At 37.0% G+C, this 12,752-nt stretch overlaps 1 pseudogene; it reads right to left on the reverse strand.

Moving 5' to 3' along the window:
- Positions 1 to 443: 443 nt before the first annotated feature.
- Positions 444 to 12,268, reverse strand: LOC149228397 (kinesin-like protein KIN-4C; annotated as a pseudogene).
- Positions 12,269 to 12,752: the final 484 nt, after the last annotated feature.

The following is a 12,752-nucleotide window of genomic DNA, read 5'->3' on the forward strand; positions in this document are numbered from 1 at the left end:
AAGCTTGCTGTAACAAAAATAAGAAAGATAAAAGAGAATATAGGTTTTCCAACTAGGGTGGAATTTTTCACCACCGAAATTGATAGGAAATAAGGGGTCATAAAACCCTCATAGCCTCAGGCTCAAGAAAATAGAGACAATTCAATTCCATTCCATGATCAAATGAAGTCTAAATCTTCTGAATTTATAATTTTCTCCATGGGATTCCATATTTTAAGGGTTATGTAAGCAACCCCAATTTTGGGCACCTTTTCCCTAGTTGACCCAATATTTGCACAATGTTTCCCCAAAATTGGGAAAATTTGGTTTTTACCCCTTTATCAAGACTATAGCCTATAGGGTCAGATAGGCTATTTCATCCTCCATTATCCCATCAATTTATAGGGATCAGTATAGTCCCCCCCTTCCCGGCATTGTTTGTCATCAAGCAATGACAAGTTTCATTATTGCTTCTCCAATTCCTTCTTTTGAGTTTCACTTTGTCTTAGTAGATAACCAAGCTCATGAATATTTTCATTCATCTCCCTAATCTCTTGCAAACACCTTGAAAATGCTGCAACGTTAAACATAAAATTAAGTAAGTTTTTTGCGTCACCTATTGATCACAGTTGATTCCAACAACCACATCCACTAAAAGCACACTCATGTTCTTTTGCTTTAGATAGTTGTGATGACATGACCATAAATGTGCTAGAGGAAGTGTTCATGATAGTTTCTAGTTCCCAAACCTTGAATTCCCCACACTTGGAGGTATCAAAGGAGTAACATTACTTGTTTCACCCTCTTTCTTACGTTTCACTAGCTCCTTTGCCATTTTAGCCCCCACTTTAGTTTTCCTTTCATATTCAGAACGACCTTCATGCACACAAATAACTACTTCTAGTCCCTTCTCAAGAGACTATTGTAAAGCTCTCTCGTTACTCTGAACAAATCTATTGCCACTTGCACTCCCAACATCATGAGATGGACCTTTTCAAGCTTCCAATAGCTCCTTCAACCTCTTAGTAGCCATGACAACCTCTTTGTAGTATACCTGGGGGGATAATATGGGGTACAAAGGGAAGTACCCAAGGGAATAATGTAATAATAAGATGGGCCATAGTAATAAATAAGGTGGTTAACCCGTATCATGTAAGGGACCATAAGTAGTTAGCAATAATGTAATAAGCTCATGGTATTAGATATATGGTATTGAGGGAACCATGATAATGACCCATGGTATTGTATGTATGAGGCCTATATAGAAGTTAGAGACTCCCCATTGAGAAATGTCAAGGAATATTGTATGAATAGGCATATGGCTTGTGGAGTGTTCTCATTCCTTAAGGAGTGAATGTATGGTGTTGCCCTACCTTAAGGGTTTTGAATCAATAAAGAAGCATTTCTATCTATTTCTATCTTGTTACTTTTGGGTTTATTTCTGTTATATTATATTTTCAGATCAGATATATAACAAGTGGTATCAGAGCACTTTCTTGGGCAAAGTGCAGATTTTTTTTTTTTTTTTTTGCAGGAATTTTTTTTGGGTCGGTGAGTTTGCAGATCAGATCTGTACGTTTTGGTGAAAAATATGCAGAATCTAATTGCATATATGAGATGTTGGCGAAAAAATACCCAATTTGAAAAAAAAAATCAGCCGAATTGGAGTCCGGATGAAGGAGATATTGCTGATCTAAAAATCAGTGGTGTTGTAGACATTTTTCGGGGCGGCGAATTTTCAGATCAGATCTGTATGTTTTGGTGCAAAATATTCAAAGTCTAATTGTAGATCTGGATTGTTTGTGAAAAAGTACCTGATTTCAAAAAAAAAAATCGGCCGAATCGGAGTCCGGATGAGAGAGATATTACTGATTTAAAAATCAGTTGGGGTGTAGACATTTTTTCGGGGCAGCGAGTCACGGCGTAGATCTGGATTGTTTGTGAAAAAGTACCCAAGTTCAAAAAAAAATCAGTCGAATCGGAGTCCGGATGAGGGAGATATCGCTGATTTAAAATCAACGTTTTTTTTTTCAGAATTTTTTTGTGACGGCAGGACAGTTGTAGTACGGATATGAAATTCCAGTGCCTAGATTGGGATTTCTACCACATGGGAAGATGCAGAATGATTGTTCCATTTCCGAAAATAGTTCATAATAGGGATTCTGAGCAATATTGACGGAATTGTGGCCATTTCAAAATTTCGCCAAGTAAATGAAATTTTCTCAAAACACTATTCATGGCGGATCTTAATTTTACAGAGAAAGATGATAGCCCTACTATTGAAGAATTCATATAGAAACAAAAGTTCACATATGGGACACTGTGGAAGAATTCACCGGCGCTTAGTTTCAAAGATGAGGCAGCCAAATGGTGGTTCTCACTTAACATCAAGTAGTTGACCAAACTTTCAGATGCAGAATTTGGAAGAGTTCTTTTAAACAAATGGTCTCGTGCTAAAAAAAGGAGAATGAGACATGTAAGGGGTTATTTTCTACTAGTGTCTCCTTATTGTAAGTTCATGGATTGATTTAGAAGGAGAAGATGATTGTGTCTATAAATCCTAGCTACAAGCATAATTTTATGAATGTTAATTTGGCAAAAAAATTGCAAGTTCTAGCCAAACACATTGAAAACACACAGGTTGATGATGAGGATGTTCAAGTTTACAAGGATTTGAAGCTTTCTATGGACAAGTATGTGTTTCATGATGATTTTTATACTTCAGATATGGATAACATGGATGTTGTTTTGGGATATCCTTGGATGGAATCCATGGGTACTATCAATATTAATGTGCAGAAAAAATTCCTGAAGCTCTGGTATAAAAAGAAGAAAATTACATTACATGATATTTCCATCAATAAACAGGTAGAGTCCATGGAGGCTGAAGCAGAAGATGTTCTAAGGATTGACATATCAGATGATGAGCCACTGATGGTCGACAACCAAACACAAACGTCAAACCATGTACCAGAAAAACAGGTAGTGTTGGGTCCCTATAATACTAGTGATTACCCCATTACTATTGTAGTTATACCCCTTATTTATATTGTTGTGCCCCTATTATCCCCATGTTGTTATTTCTGTGCCCCATAGAATCCCTCTATTGTTATTTTTGGGGCTTTATATTATTATTGTTAGGTCGGCTGGATTATATTGTGACTCCTTAGACTCCTATATATAGTAAGGAGGTTTTGTCATTTGTATCATCCAAGAATTGTTCATTTATGTAATGTAAAGGAGGTTGCCCCCTTGAAGAGGCTGAATTCTAAGGCGTTGATCTATCTTTTCTATCTTTTTTTGAGCTGGTTTCATAACATTTGGTATCAGAGCTTTGGATTCTAGGGTTTCGCTGCTCCAAAGAGGTCATCGTGGCATTTTCGCTATAACTTTTTTTCTGTGATGTTTCAAAAGTCGCAAAAAAAACCCATTTGAGAAGAAATCGTGCTAAACCTTGGGTCCGAAGTTCAGAGCTTTTGGCGCGATATTTGCGGAGATATGATCTGAGTAAGTTGGTCTTTTTGCAGACTCCTGAATTACTTTCAAAAAAGGTGACTTAGGGAAAATCGTCATAACTTTCTCTCTGGGGATCAGATTGAAATTTCGTAAGAAGGTACAGAAAGAGGATGGACTGCAGTTTCTTGTATGGGTATTTCAGATTCAAAGGTTGAAACAGTGACTCGTGGCACGTCGTACAAGTTCGCTCTACTGAATTAGTATAAAAGAAAGTCACTGTGGGAGATTTCACATAACTCTTCCTTGGAGAATCCAATTTGGCTCAGACTTGTGGCATTGGAAAGAGGACACAAAAGGCTACTACAGGTTGAAATTTCAGAACTGGATGATCCGAAATTACAGAGATACATCAGATTCAATATCAGGCTTCTATAAAGTGAAAAAGGTATGTAGTTTTTTTTAAATTTTTGTGTAAGCTTGGTTTAACGGAATTCAAAGGGCATAGTAAAGCATTATTATCGGTAACTGATGCCCCGAGGAAAGAAAATGCAAACACCTAGTAAGGAACCTGAAAGCTCTAGCATGACTCATGAAGAAGAGGAAGAAATGCTACATGATATATCAAAATTACAAGAACAAGTGCAACAAATGTCACGCTCACAAAAGCTAACAGAAGCTAAGATAAGTGGTGTGGAATCTAAGATAAGTGGCGTGGAATCTAAGATAAATGGCGTGGAATCTAAGATAAAGGGCATGGAAGCTAAGATGGATGATTCGAAGACAGATTTGAAGAGAGACATGGCAGATTTGAAGACAGACATGGCAGATTTGAAGACAGATTTGACAAATTTCCTACAAGAAATACTTACTAATGGTGAAAAGGTTGTAAAGGAAACTCATGATGTGAACAAAAGTAATGTTAATCATGATTCCATAGACACTAATGTTGAATCGAAGACCCACCATATTCCAAAAATCGATATGAGGAAGTTTGATGGCAAGGATCCCGCCACATGGATATTACAGATGGAGCAGTTCTTCGATGTCAATAATGTGCAAAAAACACAAAAGGTACGTATGGCAACTGTATATTTGGAACCAAATCAGTTTGCATGGTATCAATGGCTTTGCTCTCGTAAAAAAATTATCACTTGGGCAATTTTTACGGAAGAATTGATAGCACATTATGAAGATACAAAAAACAACACTTTTTTTAGCCAATTGATAAGTCTCAAACAAAAGGGTTCAGTAATGGAGCACATTGAGGAGTTCCAAAAATTGAACATAAGGGTAAAAGATATTCCAGAGGAGCATAGGATTGATGTGTTCATAGAGTCTTTAAAGGATAATATCCAACATGATGTTCGTCTTTGGGAACCTGATTCATTAGAGAAGGCATTCAGGTTAACAAGAAAAATGGAAAGCAAAATTATGGCAACTAGGAAGCATACCACTCACAACTATAAAGATGAAAGTGTTGTTGCCCCTAGTCTTCCACAACCTATAAGGTTGACACCAAAACAATTGGAAGAAAAAAGAGCAAAAGGGCTTTGTTACAGTTGTGATAGCAAATACACTAAAGGTCATAAGTGTGCTGAGAAGAAATTATTCTACATAGATTGTGAAGAGGAAGAAGAAAAGGAGCAAGAAAGGTCAAAAGAAGAAGATATACTCCAGGAACAAAGCCTAGATGAAAAACAAATAAATCCGACCATATCTTGTAATGCATTGGCGGGAATTACCACTCCTCAAACCATCAAGATAGAAGGACAAATCAAGAAGAAAAAGGTAATAGTGTTGATTGATTCAGGAAGCACCCACAATTTTATTCATTGTAGGGTAGCAAAAGAATTGAATTGCTTCCTATATCCAGCACCAGAGTGTCAAGTGATGATTACAAATGGAGGAACAATAAATTGCTCTGGAAGGTGCCATAATATCAAGCTATCCATGGGAGAATATGTATTGACTAGCCCAATGCTTTCCATTCCAATGGGAGGTGCTGATGTTGTACTAGGAGTCCAATGGCTACAATCCTTGGGTACAATAGCTTTTAATTTTCAAGAACTTTTCATCAAATTTTCTACGGAAGGAAAGGAAGTTGAATTAAGGGGTATTGTAGGGAAACTAGGAAAGATAATCAGCTCTAATGGTATGATAAAGCTTCTAAAAAAGGAGCAAAGAGGTGTAATTGCACAATTATGTTCGCTAGATGTTTCCACATTGGAATCATCTATTTCTCCAGATCTCCAAAAAGTCCTGGACAATCATTCCAAGGTATTTGAGACTCCCAAAGGTCTCCCACCTATGCGTGATCATGATCATGCTATTCATCTGATTCCAGGAAGTGTTCCTCCAAACATCAGGCCGTACAGATATCCCTATGTCCAAAAAAGTGAAATTGAACGTATGGTTGCAGAAATGCTAGAGGCTGGTATAATTCAACCAAGTCAAAGTTCTTTCTCTGCTCTAGTAGTATTGGTGCACAAGAAGGATGGATCATGGCGCATGTGTCCGGATTATAGGGAGCTCAACAAGCTCACTATTAAAGATAAGTTCCCCATTCCTGTCATTGATGAATTACTGGATGAATTGCATGGATCAATTTACTTCACCAAGTTGGATCTTCGTTCGGGATATCATCAAATCAGAATGAAGATTGAAGACATTCCGAAAACGGCATTTAGAACTCATGAGGGTCATTATGAATTTTTGGTCATGCCTTTTGGCCTTACCAATGCACCTTCAACATTTCAAGGTTTGATGAATTCAATTTTCAAACCATTCCTTAGAAAATTTGTGTTAGTATTTTTTGATGATATACTAATCTATAGCAAGTCTTGGAAGGATCATGTTGAACATGTTGACACGGTGCTACAACTATTGGAGGAGAAACAATTATATACAAAAAGATCCAAATGTTTCTTTGGAGTCTAGGAGGTGGAATATTTGGGTCATATTATATCTCATGAAGGAGTTAAGGTAGACCCTAGCAAAATTAAAGCCATTAAGGAATGGAAAATCCCCACATCCATAAAGCATCTGCGAGGATTTCTTGGGTTGACAGGGTATTATCGCAAGTTTGTTAAGAATTATGGGAGAATAGCAGCACCTCTAACAACATTATTGAAGAAAGATGCATTTTCATGGACTCCGGAAGCAACAAAGGCCTTTGAAAATCTTAAAAAGGCAATGTGCCAAGCACCGGTCTTAGCTACACCGGACTTCACAAAAACCTTTATTGTGGAATGTGATGCTTCAGGAAATGGAATTGGTGCTGTTCTAATGCAAGATGAAAGACCCATTGCTTTTGAAAGTCGTCCAATCAAGGGAAAGTTTTTAAGCAAAGCTATTTATGAGAAGGAAATGTTGGCAATACTCCATGCACTTAAGAAATGGCGACCCTACCTAATGGGAATACATTTCAAGGTAAAAACGGATCATGATAGCCTTAAATACTTTTTAGAACAAAGATTATCCTCTGAAGAGCAACAAAAGTGGGTCACAAAGATGTTGGGTTATGACTTTGAAATCATCTACAAAAAAGGGAAGCAAAATGTGGTGGCAGATGCACTCTCAAGAAAGGATGAGGATGTGGAAGCATTGTTGTGTGCCATTTCTATTATCCAACCAGATTGGATAAACGAAGCAAGGGAGGAATGGAAGAATGATGAAGAAGTGTGGGCACTTATTCGAAAGCTACAACAAGATTCCAGTACGTCTGATACATTTAGCTGGCAAAATGATTCATTATGGTACAAAGATCGCTTATACCTCTGTAAGAATTCCCAACTAAAACAAAAGATTCTTATGGAATTGCACACTTCTCCCTTAGGAGGGCACTCGGGATTTTTAAAAACTTACCACAGGGTTAAGAAGGAATTTTTTGTGGATGGCCTTAAATCATATATTCAAAAGTTTGTGGCAGAATGTTTGGTTTGCCAACAAAATAAAGTTGAAACAATTAAGACACCGGGTCTATTACAACCTTTATCCATTCCAAGCCAACGTTGGGAGGAGGTTTCAATGGATTTTATCACAGGTTTACCCAAGTCTGAGGGAAAGAGTGTCATCATGGTGGTAGTTGACAGACTTACCAAGTATGCACATTTTTGTGCATTATCACATCCATTTAAAGCCAGTACAGTTTCTACTGCATTTATGGAAACAATTCAAAAGCTACATGGAAACCCAAAGATTATTGTAAGTGACAGAGATCCCATTTTCACTGGAAATTTTTGGACAGAATTATTTTCTTGTCTTGGTACTCAGTTAGCTCATAGCTCATCTTATCATCCTCAATCTGATGGGCAAACTGAGATAGTAAATAAATGTTTGGAAGGATATCTTCGTTGCTTTGTATCTGATAAACAGACACAATGGGTCAAATGGTTGCCTCTGGTTGAATGGTGGTATAACACTTCCTTCCATACAGCAACAAAAATGACCCCATTTATGGCACTTTATGGGTATCAACCACCATCCATCACATCATATTTAAGAGAAAATTCTAAGGTTCAGGCAGTGGAACATCACATCGAACATCAACAACAAGTCCTCCAACTCTTAAAGGATAACCTCGTGTTGGCACAAAATAGAATGAAACAACAGGCAGATCAACATCGCAGTGAAAGAAGTTTTGATGTAGGTGATTGGGTATTCCTAAGGCTACAACCATATAAGCAAATGTCCCTAAAGCAAGCTAAGAAGGATAATAAATTATCACCAAAGTATTATGGTCCGTACAAGGTGTTGCAAAAGATTGGTACTATGGCATACAAATTGGAGCTTCCTACAGCTTCTTGATTGCACCCAGTTTTCCATGTTTCATGTTTAAAGAAGGTTATAGGTGACAAGCTCCCAGTGCAAACAATATTGCCAGAACTTGATGAGGAAGGAAAAATTATATTGCAACCGGAAGCAGTCATAGAAACAAGAACTCGACAGCTACAAAATCGATCAATTTCAGAGTATCTTATCAAGTGGAAGAACTTATCCGCTGAAGATTCCACATGGGAGGATGAGAATTTTATGCAGAAGTATCTAGAACTACTCAAGCGTTGAGGACAACACTTTTTTGAAGGAGAGGGGCATGTTGGGTCCCTATAATACTAGTGATTACCCCATTACTATTGTAGTTATACCCCTTATTTATATTTTTGTGCCCCTATTACCCCCATGTTGTTATTTCTGTGCCCCATAGAATCCCTTTATTGTTATTTTTGTGGCTTTATATTATTATTGTTAGGTCGGCTAGATTATATTGTGACTCCTTAGACTCCTATATATAGTAAGGAGGTTTTGTCATTTGTATCATCCAAGAATTGTTCATTTATGTAATGTAAAGGAGGTTGCCCCCTCGAAGAGGCTGAATTCTAAGGCGTTGATCTATCTTTTCTATCTTTTCTTGAGCTGGTTTCATAACAGGTAGAGTCCAAGGAGGCTGAAGCAGAAAATGTTACATTAGATGAGGATTCAATGGTTAAAGTAATATTGGAAGATAAGAAACAACAACGGCACCACAACATGTACCAGATACCAATTAGGCTCCATTAGGTGGTAAATTAAAGAAAGATACACTGTTGGTTAAAACTTCAGCATATCACCACCCACATCACCCAGCAAGAAAACAACCAACAAGATGGCAACAATTTAGCTACAAGGACAACAACCCCCGCATGACATATAGAGAGGGGCGATGATCCGCCTACTATACATCAACACATAAGAGCTACGAGGATCAACTTCCATCTCAAGCGAGCGAGGCACCAGCTAGATCGAGAGTTCACCTTTCTTTTGGATGGCTAGATGCACGTGCATGGTACCAGTGGACTACTTTTTTGAGTAGATCTTATTATTTCTGTTCTTCCCATGTTTCGGGGAAGCAACATGTTAAGGGGGGTGGAATGTAGTAGACCTAGGGGGGATAATATGTGGTACAAAGGGAGGTACCCAAGGGAATAATGTAATAATGGGACGGGCCATAGTAATAAATAAGGTGGTTAACCCGTATCATGTAAGGGACCACAAGTAGTTAGCAATAATGTAATAAGCCCATGGTATTAGATAGATGATATTGAGGGAACCATGATAATGACCCATGGTATTGTATGTATGAGACCTATATAGAGGCTAGAGACTCCCCATTGAGTAATGTCAAGGAATATTGTATGAACAGGCATATGGCTTGTGGAGTCTTCTCCTTCCTTAAGGAGCAAATGTATGGTGTTGCCCTACCTTAAGGGTTTTGAATCAATAAATAAGCATTTCTATCTTGTTATTCTTGGGTTTATTTCTGTTATATTATATTTTCAGATCAGATATATAACAAGTGGTATCAGAGCTATAACACTCTTTAGTTTTCCATTGAAAAACCATATTATGACATTGATTTAAAGCTTGAATTTTATCCATTTCATACTCATTTCTTCTTCCTTCTTAAGCTAAAGAAGCTCCTTCTCACGAGAAGCTTTCCAATGAAAAACTACTCTAACTCTTACTTCATCTTATGTTGAAGTTGTACTTTGTGTCTTAATCTCCTATATTCCTTCTTGAAGTTTCTTTGCTGCTTCATCACCTTTTTTTTTCAATTCTACTATTTGTGATTCAAGTTCCTTTAACTTATGAAAATATCCTTCTTGTATATTTTGTGCATTTTCATTAGTTGTATGTGAAATTTTTTCAAGTTAAGTTTTTAATCGATCCATCTATTTTAATAGAGCATTCTTCTCTCCCTCAAGCTCCATAATTTTTTTTCATAATGTTACTTAAGCATTGTAGTGTTAACCTTGCTAAAAAATTTCATTTTCTCCTCTTTCTGCTCCATGCATTTATCTATTTCTTGCAACTCCTTACTCATCTCATCCTGTAAGAAAAAATGTTCACGTTCTTTTGTCACCTTATCTTCTTCTTCACCTTATATTTATCACCTCCAACATCAATATACTACAAGTCTGCAATGTATGTAAAAGCTTCATGAGATGACACCAGTGTATTATTATCAATATGAAGACAATCGAAAAAATCACTAGATTTAATATCCCTTGTAGTTTGAGAATTCATTGAAGCTTGTAATCTTAGCACTTCATTTTTCAGCTCTTATATTTTTGAAAAGTAACTTTTGATCAAACCCACACACTGGAAGTCACCATCATCATCAATCTCTTTCCATATATTTCCATTATGTGATTTCTCTAGTTTCAAACACAACTTGTCATTTAATATCTTTGCATTCGTCATGCATTCTTCTAAAAGTTGGGAGATTTCATGATACTCTCAAAGCTCCTGTCAAAGCTTCGCATTGCTTGCTTCAAGCCATGAGATTTTATGCTTTAGAACCTACACCTCATCAGATGAGACACCCCCAACATGATAACAAAGAAGATCAACTTGCAAATACTTTAACTGATTCCTCATTCTTTGCATCTCAACAACTGTTGTGTCACGATTTATAATGGCTTTGTTCTGAATGTTGCGAGTTCGATTTGCATACTTCAGTGTATTGAGTGTTTCTTCAACATTTGAGTTTATTGGGTATGTGTTATATTATTTCCATGACTAGTCACAAGCGTTGTTATGTTGTGTTGGGTGCATCGAGGGGGTTGTAGGGAGGTGGTAGCCCCCCTGCACAGGGTCCGGGGCAGTGACCCGAGAAATTTTTATATGCGGACCCAATAATAGTCGGGTAGACCCAAGGATGGGGGGTGGACCCAAGGATGGGGGTGGACCCAAGGATGGTGGGAGGACCTACCCATGGTTTTGCGCATGGTTTTTCGCGCATGGTTTTCTAGGCATTGTGGTTTTGTCCCATGGTATTTTGTAGGTTCGGTCAAGGGAACTATGATTATGTTCTAATATAGGGTTAATAGGTTGGGGTTTATGAATGCTTTGACATGTATATAACATATTGTACTATTGAAAGGAATATAATGAAAAATTAATCTGGTTTTCCTGGTTTTGAGTTCTAGGAGAAAATATTTGTTTATATTTTTTAAGTTTTCACCATTGTATATTTTTTGTATTTTAAGAATTTGTTTGCAGGTAATTTATGTATAGGGTTAAAAACTATAGTGTCAACAGGGATGAAATATGAAATCATCACCATTCTGCTATTTCCTCCAAGAGAATCTTGCAAGAGGCGAGTCAATTTACTATCTCTGTAGGGAACATGACCACCATCTTTGTGCCTTTTCTCATCTCCCAATGCACTTATGAAATTTATGAGTGCCAATAATCCCTTTTTAATGTGAATTCATTCTTTGAAGTAGAGACCATATGCACTTGTCCTCTTGGCTTGTTTAGAACTTGCAAGACCCATTAAGTGAAGATTTGCACATACAAAATCTTCACACCGATCTTCTGCAGTACCTAGATCACCACTTAATGTTGCATCCCATTTTTGCTTATTTACCATGTTGATTGTAAAGATAACATGGGAATGACTGGATTCATTATTCATATTAGTTCTTTTAGTAGCTTGAGACTACAACCCTTGAGCTAAAACAAAAGCCATTTCTCCTTGAGTGGGAACATCTATCTGTATTACACTTGTAAGAGTTATTCCACCATTAACTATTTCTCAGATTTGTATGGGTGCCTTTACATGGAGAGTTGGATTTCCACTACCAAGACCGTCTAACTTCATTGCAGCTAGAGTATTTGGTTCAAGCAGATCATGCAATTCTTCTCTCAGAATCTCAATAAATGAAACTTTCAACATGATTTCTCGCTTGAGCTTAAAATCTTTGACCTTTTTAAATATGGCCTCCATAACCAAAGGAATAATTCCTTCCATGTTTCCAATGAGTGTATATTATGTTCCCACTATGTACATATTTACCTTCAAGCAAAACTTCATTGCCTTTGCTGCCTATTGGTTTGTAGTCAAGCCTTGTACATTTGATGCACGATCAACAACACTCACCTCATCTTTATAAGAATCATGTCTTTTAACATCTTGTTGATAAGGTGGATTTGGTATAAGTAATTCATCCTTGGAACTGACTGATTGTGAACCTTCACTGACACATATTTCTCTTTCACTATATCCTCTTTCCATCTCAAAACCTATTGCTATTGAGGAACTATCAAGGTCTTTCTTTTGTAGCTTATTCAACTCTCAAGAAAATTGCCATCATTTGAAAATTAATTTAGGTAAGATTTCATTGTTTGGATAATCTCTACATCTTATGGACGGACAACATTACCTTTCTTTTTGTTTCTCCAAGATAAGAATTCATTTACTTTAGGTGCTTTCATGTGTGATTCACGAACAAAAATATCCCTCAAATAATATTTGTTATTATCCCTTATCCTTC

This window comes from Pinus tabuliformis, chromosome J, assembly GCF_031772625.1.
Source record: "Pinus tabuliformis cultivar Carrire ecotype Pingquan chromosome J, CPIR1, whole genome shotgun sequence".
Lineage (NCBI taxonomy): Eukaryota > Viridiplantae > Streptophyta > Pinopsida > Pinales > Pinaceae > Pinus > Pinus tabuliformis.